General features: G+C 42.6%; 1 protein-coding gene across 3 annotated transcripts in view; it reads right to left on the bottom strand.

The window, feature by feature from the left end:
- slc24a2 (solute carrier family 24 member 2) overlaps nt 1-17,985 on the bottom strand; it is a 297,478-nt gene that overhangs the window by 31,848 nt on the left and 247,645 nt on the right. The window lies entirely within an intron of this gene.

Here is a 17,985-nt window from a genome sequence, read left to right as displayed (position 1 = left end):
TGAGGTTGGGGTGGAAGGTGTTGGTGAAGTGGTTCAACCTCCTCGTGGGAGAACTAGGCGGCGCCGATACAGTCATCGATGTAGTGGAGGAAAAGGTGGGGGGTGGGGCCAGTGTAGTTGCGGAAGATGGACTGTTCCACATATCCTATGAAGAGGCAGGCATAGCTGGGGCCCATGCGGGTACCCATGGCTACTCCTTTCGTTTGGAGGAAGTGGGAGGATTGGAAAGAGAAGTTGTTCAGGGTGAGGACCAGTTCAGTCAGTCGAAGGAGGGTGTCAGTGGAAGGGTACTGGTCGGTACGCTGGGAAAGAAAGAAGCGGAGGGCTTTGAGTCCTTCGTGATGGGGGATGGAGGTGTACAGGGACTGGATGTCCATGGTGAAACTACTGATTCAGATTTTGTCTCGGACTGCAATTATTGAAGTGTGTGAGAGCTTTGTTTCTCACACCACTTCATCACTGTTTTCTAATGTGATTCAACTTTAACATTTGAAAATTAAAATGACCCCATAAACAAAAGCCATAAAGCAGTGTAGTAACATTCAGTGCATAATTAAAATTCAGATATCTTAAATGCTGATTTATAATATATTACATTATTAGGAAAAGCTCTTTATAAAATACTTCGCAAAAATATTTTATGTACTCGCATGGACTTCAACCAAACTCCACGTTCCGTGGTGACAGAAGTCTCCATTAAGGCCCACCTTCCTCCATCCACCTCCCTTAAAACACCACTCACCTGCTCCCCTCCCCCATCTCACCACAACATATTCCTTCCCTTCTCCCAAAACCACCTGTCCACTTAATCTCTTTCCAAAAACCATACCTCTCTCTCTCTCTTACTCAGCGATCCTTCTTCCCAAACCACCTCCATCCCCACTCATAGGATCCCGACAGTGCAGAAGCAGGCCACTCGGCCCATCGAGTGCACGCCGACCCTCTGAAAAGTTATCCCACCCATACCCACCCTGTAACACATAATTTGCTGCGGCCAATTCACCTAAGCTGGACATCATTGGATTGTGGGAGGAAACTGGAGCACCGGAGGAAACCCACACAGACACGGGGAGAAATGTGCAAAAACTGCACACAGACAGTCGCCAGAGGCTAGAATTGAACCCAGGTCCCTGGCACTGCGAGGCAGCAGTGCTAACCAGTGAGCCACCATGCACCTACTCACCATGGTCTCTTTGTTCTTCCTTGCTTTTGCCTCTCCTCCATCTCTGTTAACATCTGCCTGCACTGGGTGATGTATGAATATCCCAGGATCACTCAGTTCATGCTGCAGAAAGCGCTTACTGGATTTAGAGAGAACTCTGAGCTCACTGTCCACCTCATGTTGTTTGGCAGAATTGATCCTGTGGGCCCCATGCATTCATGGCCTCAAACTTGTTCTCTGTCATCCCATTGGGGGTTGCAAATAGCAGTTTGGGCACCAAGGACTTTGGTCCTCAGTGACTCAAGCCATTACTGTCAATGGTGGCTTGAAGAATATGAGGGATGCACAAGAGACCGGAAGGTTTGTAAAGCAGAATTCACTACAGACCTCAAGAGTTTACAGTGATAGGGATGGCAACACCATACAGTGATTGCAACACAAAGATGAGAATAGACCATAGGCAGCCCATGTAGGTCAGTGAGTACAAGGGTGATGGGATCGTAGTTAAAATGGTTTGTGCGTGAAGGCATTTCAACTGATGTCTTTAAGATGAGCAGATGTCTGTTCACTTCAACACTGTGTGTACTCATCCTTGAAATTCTGAAGGATAGAGGTCTCTTCTTCCCCATTCCAAAATCAGAAATGCAGCAGTTGTAGCTACCTTCAAGACAAAGGATAGATCACTCTGGGGAAAATATTAAGATACTTTTCTCTTGCGCATGGCAGTGAAAATACTAGCACATGTTCTCCTGAATCACCTACTTCCTGCAGCTGAGGAAATCCTCCCAGAGACCCAATGTGGCTTTAGAGCCGCCAGAGGTAACCTCTGACCTGGAATTGGTGAGTAACAAAGACCTAGAAAAATGTTGAGAACGTCACCAGGAACATTTCATTTCATTCAAGCTAACCCTGACATTTGACTGAAAGAATCGTAAGGCTCTGTGGATTGTGCTGCAAAATCAAATGGTCGGGTCACCTTTATTCAACTCACAATCCCAAAATCTCCGGGCAAACAAGGAAATGCTTCAAAGACACCGAGCTGTCCTTGGAGCTCAGCAGCATTAACTCCAATGACTCGGAGGAGCTTGTAATCAATTGTTTCAAATGGTGCCAACTTGTCCATCATGCTTCAACTCTCAATATCTTAATGATGCAGCAGAAAACACGAAAAAGCAAATTCAACTCCACCAACTCATGAGATCATAAAATCCCTATAGTGTGGAAGCAGACCATTTGACCCCTCAAGTCCACACCGACCCTCTGAACAGCATCCCACCCACCTACCTACCTACCCTATAACCCTGCATTTCCCATGGCCAATCCTCATAACTTACACACTTTTGGACAGTGGGAAGAAACCACAGCACCAGGAAGAAACCCACGCAGACACAGGAAGAATGCGCAAACTCCACACAGACAGTTACCCGAAGAACACAATTGAACCTGGGTCCCTGGGTGCTATGAGGCAGCAGTGGTATCCAATGCACCACTGTGTGAGATGCCCTTCCCCATGTGCCCAAAGATCTGTGTGTTTAGTATCAGGCTGTTCAGGGACACAAAGTCCCCTAGCAGAAAAACTGCAACCCTGATTGGATACCCTTCAAATCAAGACGTAACTAAAAATGATAATATGTTCACCAGCAAAAACCTGCAGCTACCCAATAAACAGGATCATCATTAATCTGACTCACTGAAATGGATTCTTACAATTGTTTTCTCAATTGTGGTCGGTGAGATTGAAATGCTCTTCTAAAATTGTATTCACTAATATGAAATGGCAAATGGAATGTATTAATCATTATGGTAGATTTTAGATTATCATCGAGGGTAACATACCACAATTAGTGGTGAATACACAACGCCACTAGCAACTGAAAGACCAACAGAGAATCACCATGACAGTGAAAATGTGAAAGTACATTAGAGTAAATGCCATAATTATAATCAGCAGATCTGCAATGGCATAGCAATCAGAGGTTACAGTGGTACCACAACTAGATTAACCTATAATTGCCTGGGAACTGAGCAACAGGTTCGACATAATGTGAAAATTACCAAATTACCTCCTTGCTTCTAAATTGCTTATTAAAACCACAAGCAGGGACGCTTTTCTCAAATCTTCTCATGTGGATTTGTTTCTCATTTTAAATTAAATTTACTCTATCTTTAGCCAATATCTTTCAGATAAATATTCCTGACCGGAATTAGTTAGAACAAATGAATCCAAGGCAAAAAGGCTATTAACCAATGTTAACACTGATTACTTTGACTGAGTATGTGGGCTGAATTGTTATGGAAGATGACTATCACTTTCTCAGATAAAGAAATTCAAACACACAAGTTTGGATCAGAAGTGGCCCCCCCAACCTGTTCCACCATTCAGTAAGATCGCACTGATCTGATTTTACCCTTTACTAAACATTCCTACAACTCCGATAAAGTTTGACTACCTTGTTAGTCAAGGACCTGCTGTATTAACATCTGCTTTCAAAACATTCAACAACTCTGCCTCCACTACTTGCTGAGGCAGAGTGTTCAAAAGGTACTTAACCTGATGTTGCCCCAAGGTACAAATGTCCAGCCACTCCAGGGTCTCGTGCACGTGAATAATTTCGGCACGCTGATTGTGAGCATGACCTGTGGTGATGGGTGTGGGGGTGGAGAGATTGGGTAGGGTGTATGTTACATTGAAGGAAGTACTTTGCTGAGTACATTGAATCCCCAATGAGTGACAGCCCCAGGAAGAGGTTCTCTGTAGTTCCGGTTTAAAAACTGAAGTTGGAAGTGAGTTAAACCCAACTCGGTGTTAGGTACGGGGACTCTGCTGTGAGCATTATATGAGTGGTGATTTGGGAGCTGCATTGGGAGTGGCATTTTGTTTTGTTTCTTTACAATTTATACATGAATGTTCTTGGATTTTACTATTACTGTGCATTTAAAATCATTGAATTTGGGTTTCAAGTAGAGACAGTGTTATACATCTTGGCCAGACCCTTTGGTCCAACGCGTCCATGCCGACCAGATATCCTAAATTAATCTAGTCCTATTTGCCAACACTTGGCCCATATTCGTCTAAACCCTTCCTATTCATATACCCATCCAGATACCTTTTATACGTTGTAATTGTACCAGCCTCCACCACTTCCTCTGGCAGCTCATTCCATACATGCACCACCTTCTGTGTGAAAAAGTTGCCCCTTAGGTCCACTTGCATCTTTCCCCTCTCACCTTAAATCTAAGTCCTCTAGTTATGGACTCCCCTATCCTGGGGAAAAGACCTTGGTATTCACCCCATCTATGCCCCTTGTGATTTTATAAATATCTATAAAGTCACCCCTCAGCCTCCAATGCTCCAGGGAAAATAGCCCCAGCCTATTCAGCCTCTCCCTATAGCTGAAACCTTCCAAACCTGGCAACATCCTTGTAAATCTTTTCTGAAACCTTTCAAGTTTCACAACATCATTCCTATAGCAAGGAAACCAGATTGCATGCAGTTTTCCAAAAGTGGCCTAACCATGCCTTAGTAAATGGAACATGACCTCCCAACTCCTATAATCAATGCACTGACCAATAGATTGTTCTATTTTGTCTTTGTTACTTTTGTAATAAACCTCTGCTTTGCTGTTAAAGCAATGTTTGCGGCATTATGTGCTTTTTTTTTCAGCACTTTACCAATTCGCTAAACCAGAATAAACAAACATATGATCTACCAAGCCAGGTTCCTGGCGGGGATCTGATTTATCCTGTAATAACATCAGCCAGATCTTAAAACAAATGCAGTGATTATTCTCAAGGGCAAATAGACCACTTAATCACAAATTACACTGCCATTTCATCACATTAATCCTAACTGCTACTTACACACAGGTTGAGAAATGCTTATTGGTGTCTAAATTAAATTCTGTCTGATAACAGGAACAAAATGAGCCCCCACTCTTACCTTGTCTACCAGACACCCAAAGACGGTGCAGAAATAAATTCAGTGAGCTGCCAATCAGACTGACTCCCTTTAAGGCCAATCAAGGCCTTAAAGTTCAAGTTGGCTCAGTTGCCAAGCTAACCCACAGACTTATTCCAGAGGCAGAATGGGAGGAAGCTCTCATGGGAGGAGCAGGCACGGACTGACAATGGTCCACAACACCTACTGTACAACCTGCCTCTGCACTGAGGCAAGTTTAAAAGAACATGCTTGCCTGTGGGCTTGGTTTTCCCAATGGTCTCCACAAATCTCCACCCTAACTGCAGTAAGACCTGGAAAAATATAGTGATTGTTCACTGGAAGAAAGAAAAAAAATAGAACCACTGACAGAGAAAAGTCAGCATCATTTTTCAGTTGTGTTCAAAAGCCTGGAAGACAGATAGATTGCAGCAAATCAGAGTTAACTTTGTTAAGTGAATGAGGACCATATACCATTTGACAATTTAGGACCATTTTTGTCCATTAACCATAGGGAACTGATTTACTGTGTCCTCAGAATAGAAACCACAAACACATTTATACAGAATGCATTTATGGTTCTTTTATATCTAATGCACAGGAGACATTCCCCCATCTGCCTGCCCATTACAAATCAAGATTAGTGCAAACTTTCAACAACTTTCAACCCATTTTTTGTTGTTAAATATGTACCAAATTGTTTAAAATTACAGAGATGGACATGTGCAGAAATATCTAGCTACATTTTGTTTGGAACCTAAATGCAATTGTTTCTCAAATAAATTTGTTTTGCATGAGAATAGCCTTTGAAGCAAGGACAACATTGTACATATTTCTCCATTAAAATCATAATACAAATATCATTGTGCAGCGCAATGTTTTATTTAGTAACAAAATGGAATTTCATGAAGCCAAAAATACAAGAGTACATTACCTGGTTACGTTTAAGATGTGGGAAGAAAAATAATTATTTGCCTAGGTTGAAAGAGTACCAAAACAAGGGGTCGATTTCTCTGACGGTGGATTGTACGGCATTTATAGAATCAATCTCATTTTAATTCCTTTCACATAATGCCCAATATACGACAAAAGAGAGCTTCTGGGTTTCCCAGCATGCAGTAACTGCAGATGCTACAAGGTCACTGCGGGTTTTTATCTAAAGCTGTCAAGCACACCTGACAAGTATGTGGACACTCCACTTACAATCATTACAGCCCAGGAGCAGGAAGGTACTTCAGTGCACAGCGATGACAGCGTCTTTAAAGCAATTGTTCAATTTATAATCACCCTGTGTGATTAAAATGAATATCTGAAGGTCAAACCAAAGCACTCCAAAAGCCTTAGTAAATCAGCCTAGAAACGCAATGATACTGCAGTTGTTTAAGAAGCTCGAAATAGATGCCAAAAGTATCCTTTATGGGAGGCAGTTACATGTATCAGAGGCATCTTCTGCTCTATAATGAACAGCATTAACTAGGACAATGTAAGAGCTCCCATAGTGCTCCATCTCTCAGAGCAGACAGGGAGATGTTCTCAGAGACGACCCAATGGAGAATGCACCTCCTGAGGGGTTGAAGGGGTGGCTGAGACTCTGTAGTTACAACCAGAGTGCTTTAGAAAGATAGCCACCTCAGCAACAGACAGAGGTCCTGCAGATCTTGGGAGAGATGAGAGGGAGCACCTACATCTCGAGGTGCACTCGGAAGGGGGTGGGGGGGGCGGGGAGAGAGAGAGAGACAGACAGACAGAGGCAATGGGTATTTGCTGACTATTGCTCATCCTTCCTGTTGATCACCTCCCCACTTCTTCAAAACAACTTCCCTCTTCTGACCTTCCCACTTCACCGGTTGTCTAACATTCCTCTTCACACCTGTACACTCCACCCCAACCTCTCTCTCCCCAACAAGATCTATCGGATCTCACCAGCAATGCAACCATTCCAAATACACACCCACTTTGCAGAGCAGCATTGGAAACAGTCACTGGCCTGGTAATAAACAAGGACTGAGGTTAATATCAAACAGACTCCAATCATTTTGCTCAGACCTTACACTGATATCTAGGCCATCATGCTGTGGCTATGTGTATTTGTGAGCAAGTGATTCTGTATATTCAGCAACAATGAGAGGAATTTTCTAGCCACAAACAATACAGGCTGAGTCATATCTAAATCATGTATAAAACCACCTGATAGATATTGACAGCAGTGTCTTTGAACAGAATGACTTCTGTATTGACTCCTAGGATTACACAGAATCCACTCACTAGAAATCACTATTCACTGGATGAGGCCTTCCCTCCCAAATATGTTGCAAATACCTCCTTACACAAAGCTGCTTAATACAACCCTGTGGGGCTGTCTGGAATAGAGCTCTGTGAAGACTGAAGATCTTATAAATTCTATGATGTTGATATACACAACAGGAAGAAGCATTGCTTGCAGTTGCCTGCACTACACTTAAAATAGCTGCATCAAAAATGGTATGGTATATTTACACAATGGCTGGGTCTTTTAGGATCCAATTGGAAAGGGGAGATGGAACTGGGAAGTGGCAGTGCTCACCTTCTTGCTCTTGCCTCTAATTGTGGTGCACCATTGCACTATGTGGGCAACTTATGACTGATAGTGGTGATCGTTGACCACTCAGCTCCTGGGGGCAACACTGAGGTGGTATCCGTGGCATCACCTGACGTGGAAGGAAGTGGTGGCAGTATGTTCAAAGGGCTGCCAGTACCTGAATCCTGAATGAAGCCAGTGACCATCTCTTCAGCTGTAGGCTTCATGCAGCTTCTTGCCATCAGGCACTATCAGCTTCCAGCTGAGGAATGCCATCAGCTCAAGACCATCAACTAAACACAACGCAGGTAAGGCCTGTCTGCAGGAGAGGCAGAAGCAAGATCTCAGATGGCCCTGCGGTTCAGTGATGACTCCCTGTGTAGTTCCCTCCAGACCATTTGGTCAAGGCAGGAGCTCATCTTCGCCAGGGACAGAACGAGGAGAAGTCTCTGCCTGACTGAGCAAGCCTGGACAGAGATCATGAAGGAGAACCTGGTCACAGTGCTGCAAGAGAGTCAATGACCTTCTCCGCTCACCAGCAGAGTGAGACATCTCAATCCACTTTCAAAGTGTTTAACTGTGACCATGAGGATGCAGCGGTGACTGAACCTACTCATGGCGATTGATGGAGGGAGGCAATTGTTTCTCCTGGGAAACGGATTACTCCAGTTCCAGGGCAGGTGACCCATGCAAGGATATTCCAGCATGGTCAATAATTCTGTTGGCCAATAACTATGAAAAGCCAGTGAGCATTAGTAGTGACTGCACTAGTGTCAACACATTATCATCCTCTCCTTCTGGAGGGGGTAGCTACACTATAGGATGTAGGACAAATCAAGAGATAATGAGGGCTAGTAAAAAAGGCAGTACATTAATTATGGGTGGCTTTAATCAAATTCACAGAGGGCATCCCAGGTAGTCTCAGAGAACAATTTGCAGATTCAACCAGGAATCAGGCTATCTGGGATCTGCTTAATGAATATCAAGGCAGCTTTAAGAAACAATGTCAGAGTAAAGGCACCCCCCAAAAACAGTGACCAGAACATGGTAGAATGTAATATTTAGAAGAAACTTGGGCCAGATACAACTTAAATAATAATATTTAGAAAGGAATGGGGATGTATTTGTCTGGGGTTGACTGGGTAATGCATTTAGCAGCAAAGATTCTTGAGACACAATGGCAGACATTTAAGGTAACAGTTAATGACTCTCAATTAAGGTCGACTGCAGAGAAAAAGAGGGATTCCAAGAAGGGCATAAGCCAACCATGGTTAATGAGGGAAGTTAAGCCTAGCGTCAAATTAAAAGATTAAAAAGAAACATATAATGTAGTGAAGATTAACAGTGAAACAGAGGATAAGAAACATCTTAAAAACCAACAAATGATGACCAAGATAAAGAGGGAGAAAATAAACAATTGATGGTAAACTTCTCAGTAATATCAAAGTCCAGCAAGTGCTTAAAAATATAAACACAAAAACACGGGCCAAAGTGAACATGGGTGGTCTTGGAGATGAGGTTGGGAAATAATTATGGGGAACCAGGAAAAGTTCAAGAAAAATGCAGAGAGCAGCAAAAACCTTATAAATTACCTGCTTTGGCCTGACATAGGCCCTCCACTGCCAACTAGGAGGATTTAGAGTGTCCCTTAAATTCAGCCACCTGCAGAAATTTGTCACTCTTCTCTGTGGACTACACAACATGTAAACCATTAACCTCACCAATGGATTGACCACAGAGCCTATAAGTGTGCACACTGGAATCAAATCATGCCGAGTCATCGCAACAATGCTTCTTTTACTCCTCCCTTGCTGCAACACTCCACCTCTTATCCATGGGGTTTGACGATGCTTCTCCACAGGATGAAGGGAAACTGATCAACCCACATCACCTTCAGTCCAGATCCAAGACCATTCTAAATTCTGTCATCAAGCCGCACTACGTAAATGATACTTGTGTGCACACACGCAAAGCCTGAGCTGCAAGTCAATAGTGACACATTCACAGTGGTAGCTGAGAGAAATAGACCTTAGGCTAAACATCTAAAAGACGAAGGTCCTTAATCGGACTTCTCCTGAAATGCAACATTCGATTATCAAAGTCCATGGAGAGCTGCTGGGACACATTTTGGTACCTTGGTAGTGATGAGATTGAACATCATCTCCAGTGCGCCAATCTCTGGCCATCTGAGGAACAGACAACTTGCTGACAAAGATCTTAAGCCCGGCACCAGCCTCTAAGGGCAACATTCCTCCCTTCCCTTTCATCCATGGGAATGTACAGCAGACACTCCTACTTCTGAGAGAATCATCATTAATGATTACCCCACAACCATCCTGCAAATCCACTGTTGGAACAGACACTCCAATATCAAGTGTCCTCTCGCAGGCCAACATCACCAGTATCTAGGACCGAGCTTCAATCAATTAACTGCATTCGGCAGGCTGCATCATCCAAGTACCCACTGTGGCCTCTTGGTTAGCAAGAAGGCAGCCTCTCCACAATAGCCCCACCAACGCATGAGAAGCTCTTCCCAAGACTTGGAGAAAAAGCACTAGTGAAGATGTTAACCAATTCGAACAGGCTGAGGTAGAGGCCAAACACAAGCAGTGAAAAGCATGCGAGAATTTATGAGCACCCCACCCACCTCATTAAACACCAACTGGCCAGTGCATGTGGATCCAGCTCTGGCCTGTGAATTAATCTCAAAATCAACAATTCTGCTGTGGAAAAACATCATCCTCAGTCCCGAGGGACAGACTAAGATGATGATGAATTTTGTCCAAAACTTCTATTTCTAGAACTTTCCCTGCAGAAGTTCAAGTGACGAATCTGTAATTGCTGGACTTATTCCTCACACCATTTATTGAATAAACTCATAACATTTGCATTTCTCTTGTCCTCTGGCTCTGTCCCAGGGGTTAAGGAAAACCAAAAGTTATTGCTGGTGCCTCTGCGATTACCATTCTCACTTCCATCAGCAATGTTGGATTATTTCATCTGACCGCAATGCCTCACTAATTTTAAGTACAAACAGCTCATTAAGTACCTCCTTATCATCAACTTTAAGGTCTCTTGGAGATTGAATTTCTAGCCTTTGGTCTGGACAGTATCTTCCTCGTTGGAGAAGATAGATGCAAAACTGTCATTAAATACATCAGCCATGCCCTGAGTATATAAATCCCATTCTGTTCCTCCTCCTTTCAACACCATTTTGTTATTTAAATGCCCTGGAATTCCCCTGTACAGGTTAGTTGACAGTTTCTTGTCATGTCCTTCTTTGCTTCTCTCGATTGCTTCTACACCACTCCTCTGAAAGTTGTATTTTCTCGCCTGGTTCTCAAGTGTACCACAAGCACACTTTTTCTTTCTTTTCCCAATCATAGTTTCCACACCTTGTGTTGTCCAGGGTGCTCTGGATTTGTTGGCACTGCTTTTCCTTTGGGAGCAATATGCCCAATCCATTCTCTGTTGAAAGGATTATGATCGAAATGTCGATTCTCCTGCTCCTTGGATGCTGCCTGACCTACTGTCCTTTTCCAGCAACACACTTGACTCTGATCTCCAGCATCTGCAGTCCCCACTTTGTCAGAGTTTCTTTCTTGGAAGGATAGCCCATTTTTCCTAATAGCCCTCTGGCTCTAATTTATTTGGCACAGACCTACTTTTCCTCCTTGGAAGTTGACATTCCCACTGGTCCAGCCTGTTACAAGTGACTGCGTAGCTTCAGCTGCTGCTCTCAGTGAACTCTTGCCTTTCTCCTCTGCATTGTTTGCTTGCTCTGGCTTGTCTTGATCATTTATGCTGCCCTGCTGTGGGCCCAGCAGCAGTGGCAGAACTATATTCAACCAGGATCTATAACCTTCTGGCACAGTGTATCCCATGTTCTACTACCATCATCAACACTAGTTCAATGAAGAGTACAGCAGGAGATACCAGAAGCAACACATGGCAGATGAAGCATTCCTGATGAAGAGCTTATGCTTGAAACATCGGCTCTCCTGCTCCTCGGACGCTGCCTGACTGGCTGTGCTTTTCCAACGCCACACTTTTTGACTCAGACGCAAGTATGAGGTTACTTCATGAAGTGGACAAGGGGGTCTGGGTTTAGAGCAGAGGGAAGTGAGTTTTGTACAGATTTTTATGTAGCTAGTTGTCTGAACTGTTAAGGATCATTCAACACTTGCTGTGTATATAAATGCCTCATTTGCCTTCAAGCCACCTTGCTGTAGCGCATGGGTCCTTCTATAGCTGAAAGCAGTTCCTGCTCTCTGCCTTGAACACTCTGGGTCTACCCCTTTGCAGTGCCAGGTTGTGCAGAGTACACCCAACTTGCATCATCTCTGAGAGACATGTTGGGAATACAGAAGAGGGAATCACCTGATCAATCCAGACCTCCACATCCCACTTTAAGGAGACCTATGGTCTGAATTGGTCAGAAGCTCAGAATGCAGCATGGCACATGACTCTGACTCCAGCCCTGATTTTGACACCTGCATCAGCAGCTAATCTTTATTGTGGGAAAGTGTTGATCCTCATGTTCAAAGAAGGGGAGCTATGGCACCTCGAGATCACTGAAAAATGAGTGTCTCATGACGGCTCCCACAAAAACGAGCTCAAGCCCGCAGGAATGTTGGGGAGTGGTCACAAATGAGTTGTACGCTGTGGAAGTGGAATCCCATCAAGTTACTGTTGGCCAATGGCCGGCCTGTGAATACTCCCATGGCTGAATGCATGTACACTGCGAGATCTGGAGTCAACGCCTCTTGAGCTTTGTCTACATCAGTTTGGTAACAGATGCCATACATGTCCACTGCAGCTCTCGGACAAACCTGTGCTGTCGACTTTCAGGTTTACAGTGACCTTGACAGCCTCTGGCAGCCAGCAACAAATCCACGTCTCACCTTCCCCAACATACATCTCCCATGGCCTCTTGGGAGAGACATAACTGTTCTGACCTCAGGAAGGATCTCATCAGGTGTCTGCATATCCTGGATGTCTCTGCCCGTGGCCTATGCTGGGACTTTCTGCCTGTTGTTTTGCCCCATTATGAAGCTTCCCTTTCTGTTGCCACATTCTGGTTCCCTTGACCTGCTCCTCCCTCTTGGCTTCTCTTCCTGCCTGAATGAACCCTGCTGAAATATAAGATTCCCCTTGCTACCTGAGCGTGGCCTGCATAATGACAGCGTCCTTTCAGTGGCAGCAGAAACACAACCATCCCCTCCCCTTCCTTCCAGTCCTCCACTCCTGTCCAACGAAAACCCCAGGCTTGGACCCTGATTGAATAGCTAGCCTGTTCCTTCTTGACAATGCAAGCAGAGTAGCCTCTCCACATGACTGGAGCAACAACAGCAGTTGCTTCCCCTGAAAAGCTGCTGTGGTGCTGTGCAGACCATGAGCTAATCAGAAAATCCTGAGGGCCCCGTAAAATCAGGTTTAATTGCCTCCTTAATCATCCAAATTACGGTTTAATTGCTCATTTTTGAAACATGAGCTTCATCCCCTTGCAGCTTCCCATTTATCATGAAATTACATTCAGGCATGTCAACTCGGGGGCCTGACCCAACACCACCCGACATGATTTTAAAATCCCACCACCTCCTTCCCTGTAAAATGCCAGCCGTCATTCCAAGTGTGATTCAGTTGCGGAAAATAAATGTCCAGATCTTAGTAATAAATGTAATCGATAGTGAATGAAATTAAATTGATCTGGTAGATTCCTCTTGCTAGAGAATTCAGGGGATTAAGTATCTTTCAAACCTGACACAACACTGACTTCTGTAAAGCCCCTTAATAATGAGGCAAGTCCAACTGGGTCGGTATTTCTGTTCTGACTAACATTTAAATCTAATGAGCATTGAAGAGGAGATGAGAGTCGAGAACTGTACAATCAAAAAGTGATGTGATGGAAAGACTTCATCACCATTTTGATAAATGACTTTATCCTTCTAGAAACAGTAGCTGCAGGCTTGCCATGAACACTGTCTACTGTTGCACTGTCCTTCAGTGAAAGCATGTCCAAAGAGCCAATAGGGGCATGAATCATGCCAGATCAGGGCTGATAGGCAGCTGTCTGGTAGGCAACAGTCTAAATAACAGAGACTGGCGTCAGTATTACAGCCAAACCACAAATGCTATATTATGAACGAGAATATTAAGATGATGATAAATCCCTGTACGTTCTGATAACCTAAGTTAGGTTTCTGTAACTCATCAATGATTGTTCAAATATTGCTTTTGTTTTCTTAAGCAGGGTCTCAGGATTGAGAATGACTTGATTCCTATTGGTTTGCTGAACTCTGAGATGCCTGAAACGTCTAAATGATCTGCAGGGAAGCTCGTGCTTGGAAAGTCAGGTAAATGAGCTGTTTGGAAATTTGTGGACTCTCTTACAATGCCTCAACTTCACCTCCATGCTTACCTGTCAAAAGTCACTCCACATCTTTGGTGCCTTCGCGAAAGACCCTTCCCCATTTTAGTCAGTCACACACTAGGTTGCCCTATGAGTTGACAGGTATATGGAACTCTTCAGGTATGGTCTGAGGATATCCCGATTGTCTGTTATCTAGCTTTGCCAGGGCTTCTTAGTGCATTTAGTAAAATCCAGCTTTGATATCAAGGCCGGTTACTTTCACCTCGCCCAGAAATCAGCATTTCAGCATACGCTTAGGCCGAGGCTGGGTGAGGTCTGCAGCCGAGTGATCTTGACAGAATTTAAATGAAGCATCAGTGAGCAGATGATTGGTAAGAATAGTTCATAGTATTCACTTCCTACCAGTCTGTTGATGATCGAGAGTCAGCCAAGAAAGCTGTAATTGTCCTTTAGTGGACAGGTCAAAATGACCAGTTTTCACGATGAATAAAAGCAACAGCTCAGCAAGAACTACGATCTTTGAATGAACATTGTGGAACTCCTTACTCCTAGACTGCTGCAATGAGACAGTAGCTCATCACTACCTTCTAATTGGCAACTCAACAGGAATGATAAATGCTGAATTTGTTCATGTCCCAAGAAGGAGTAAAACAAATTCTAAACAATCCTGAATTATATTTCTTTCTAACAAAAAAAAATTGCAACAGAAGAACCCTGACCAATTTGCACCATTTTAGTAGATGCAACATCCAACTACTTAAAGCATGTTCAAATACAATAGCCCCTACTTGCATCTAGGCTGCCTCTTCAGTGCAAACATTCAAATGAGGTACAAAAATGAGACCCCATTGGACAAAGTAAGCTAATGGGACTAAAGGCAGGTCCAGATGGCCTATATCCAAGGCCTTTGAAGGAAGTGGCTACAGAGACAGTGGAGGCATTGGTCTAAATATTCCAGAGCTCACTAGATTTTGGGAGAGCCAGCAAACTGGAGAAGAGCCATGTTCAATGAGAGAGACAGAAAGCAGGAAACTATAGGCCTGTCAGCCTAACATCTGTCACTGGGAGAATGCTGGAGTCCATTATTAAAATAGAAATAACAGGACATTCAGGAAAAAAAATACTTAACACAATCAAACAGCATTATTTTGTGAAAGTAAAATCATGTTTGTCAAATTCACTCGAGTTTTTTGAGTATATAACAAGCAGAGTTAATAAAGATGAAACAGAAGGTGTACACAGTACTTAGATTTCCAGAAGGTTATTCAATTAAAGTGCCAAATGGAAGATTATTGCACAACGCTATTAGTGGCAATGTATCAACATGGACTGAGGATTGATTAGCACACAGAAAACAGAGTTGGGGTTAATGGGTTTTGAAAGATGAAATTGGAGAAGTGTCACAAGAATCCGTTCTAGGGCCTCAATTATTATTATCTCTATTAATGATTTGGAGGAGGGAGCTCAGGGTAATATATCCAAATTTACTAATGTTATTATAAAAAGTAAGAGGACATGTTGTTGATGAGGATATAAGGAACCTGCAAGATATTGATAAGTTGAGTAAGTGGACAAAAAAACCTTGGCAGGTGAAGTTTAATGTAGGAAAATAACAGTTCATGCATTTCAGTCGGAAGATTCAAAGGTTAAACTGTTGATTAAATGGAGAAATACTCTAAAAAATGCAAAGGGATCTGGGTGTTCTTGTGCATGAAACACAAAATGCTTGCTATGCAGGAGCAGCAAGTAATTAAGGCGGCAAATGAATTTTTATTCATGGCTTTATTGCTAAGGAGTGGAATTTAAACACAGGGAGATTTTGTTACAACTTTCGACGGCATTGTTGAGACAACACCTGCAGTATTGTGTACAGTTCTGGTGTCGATATTTAAGAAAGCAATGTTGGTATTGGATCAGTTTAACAGAGATTCACTAAGCTGATTCCTGGGGTAAAGGGGTTCATATATTGTACATGGGTAAACAGTTTAGGCTTTTATTAATTCAAGTCTGGAAGGATAAGGAATTATCTCACTGAAACATACAAGATACTAAGGGGGCTTAAAAGGGTAAATGTTGAGAAGACATTTGCATTAGTTTGGCAATGTTGAACTGTGGGGTGGGAGGGGGGAGATGTTGAATTGTAAGGGAAATAGTAACAGAACAAGGAAGCACTCATTTAAAACTGAGGTGTGAATGAATTTCTTCTTCCAGGGAGATGGAACTCCTTACCCCAAAGAGTTGCGGAGGTGAGATCACTGGAAGTATTAAAAGTGAAGGTATATAGATTTTTGAAATATAGAGGAATTGAAGGCTACGAGGAGCTGAGACACGGACAGATCAGCCATGAGCAATGGGCTGAATGGCCTACTGTTTCTTGTTGCATTCACTTACCTGTTTGCTGAATTTGAAACATCGCACAACTATATTTAATGAAGTGAATTCTCCCCACGGCCTAGCAGCATATCCAACTCAAACATGACCATTAAAAACAGATTAAATGGTCAATAATTTAAGTTGTTGATCTCGAGAACTTCCTACGTAAAAACTACCTAACACATCTGCTTGAACATCAAAGTAACTGCATTTTAAGTGGTTTACTCTATAAGGAAGGTCAGAACAGTTGTTGGAAATTGAATCATTTGAGACAGGGCAGTATGGGAAAATATTTAAAATGGCAAGATTTAATGCTCAAGTTCCGAAGAATAGTCACAGAGGATTTGACACTCTTTAGCTCTCCACAGTTGCTGCCAGACCTGAGATTTTATAGCACTTAGTTTTGTTTTCAGATCTCCAATATGAGCTGTTTTGGATTTATTTTAATGCTTCATTGATTTCTTTAAATGGTCTTTTCTGAAGGGACAATAATGAAGGTAGTCTAAATAAATATCTGTACCATTAAGGTTGTAACAGTTTGCAATTCAACAAAACTCATTCAGTTGCCTAGGTAACCAAATGACAAGCAGCAAGACATCACATGAAATGAGGTCGTTTTTGGTATTATTAATCAATTTGTTTTTGTACCAGGTTTGGACAGACTCTAGTAGGATTCAATCCATTGTGATTACATGTGGTTCTTGCTGATCTTTAATACATAAATTGTAAGAACTTAATTGATCCTTAACAAATTACCTCTAATTTCAGAACGTTACACCTATGGGGTTAAATTAGGAGTTCTACCAATATAGGCATTGCCGCACATGCAAAGTATGGAGTAAATTGGTTAGTTTTCCTATTTCCAAAGGATTTTGATCCTGATATTAGGAAACTGAAAATGCGCTCTGTCCGAAATGATTGCTATTGCTACCAGGAAAATAGATCAGTGGTGTCACTATTTTGAATTATGAAGTATACTCTGTTGGGTATCACCAAGAAAGATCATTTGGGGAAAGGTGTTTTAACAACCATACTTGTATTAAAATAACAGACAGACATACAAAATCCAATTGTTATGTCAGTGCATTGCATTTACGATAAATTCATTAGCTCTTCCATTTGTCAGTCCTATTCACACATTGGCATGAGCTTTCATAAAGATGGAGAATCCCTTCGTTATTACAAAAATAGTCCTGGGTGAATCAATGCAGCAGGGAAGGGTAGCAATGAAAGTATATTAGAAATCATTCATGAAAGCAACTATGTAGCTTCTTCTTGTTATATGCATTTTAGATCAAGAAAGAGAATATCAACAGTTTCTGGAGAACTTTGAAAAAATCCCTTTTGGATATTCTTCTGGGACACCTTTAAAGTTGCTAGTGGTTAAGGATGTGCATGAAATGTGCATAAAAGCACTGGAGCATTTAACACTCTGCCCTTTAAACATTTGGAAAACAAAGTCTTGTGTTAAAAGAAAATCAGTGCTTGCTATTTAATGTCAATTGACATAGGCTTGAGAGCCACCATTACAGGAGTATTGCTGAATGACTGATTTCACAATCTTTCATTATAACAGTGGGGTG

The sequence above is a fragment of the Chiloscyllium plagiosum genome, chromosome 2 (genome assembly GCF_004010195.1).
Source record: "Chiloscyllium plagiosum isolate BGI_BamShark_2017 chromosome 2, ASM401019v2, whole genome shotgun sequence".
NCBI lineage: Eukaryota > Metazoa > Chordata > Chondrichthyes > Orectolobiformes > Hemiscylliidae > Chiloscyllium > Chiloscyllium plagiosum.
Note: the sequence above shows the minus strand (reverse complement) of the source record. Positions and strands in the feature narration are given on the sequence as shown.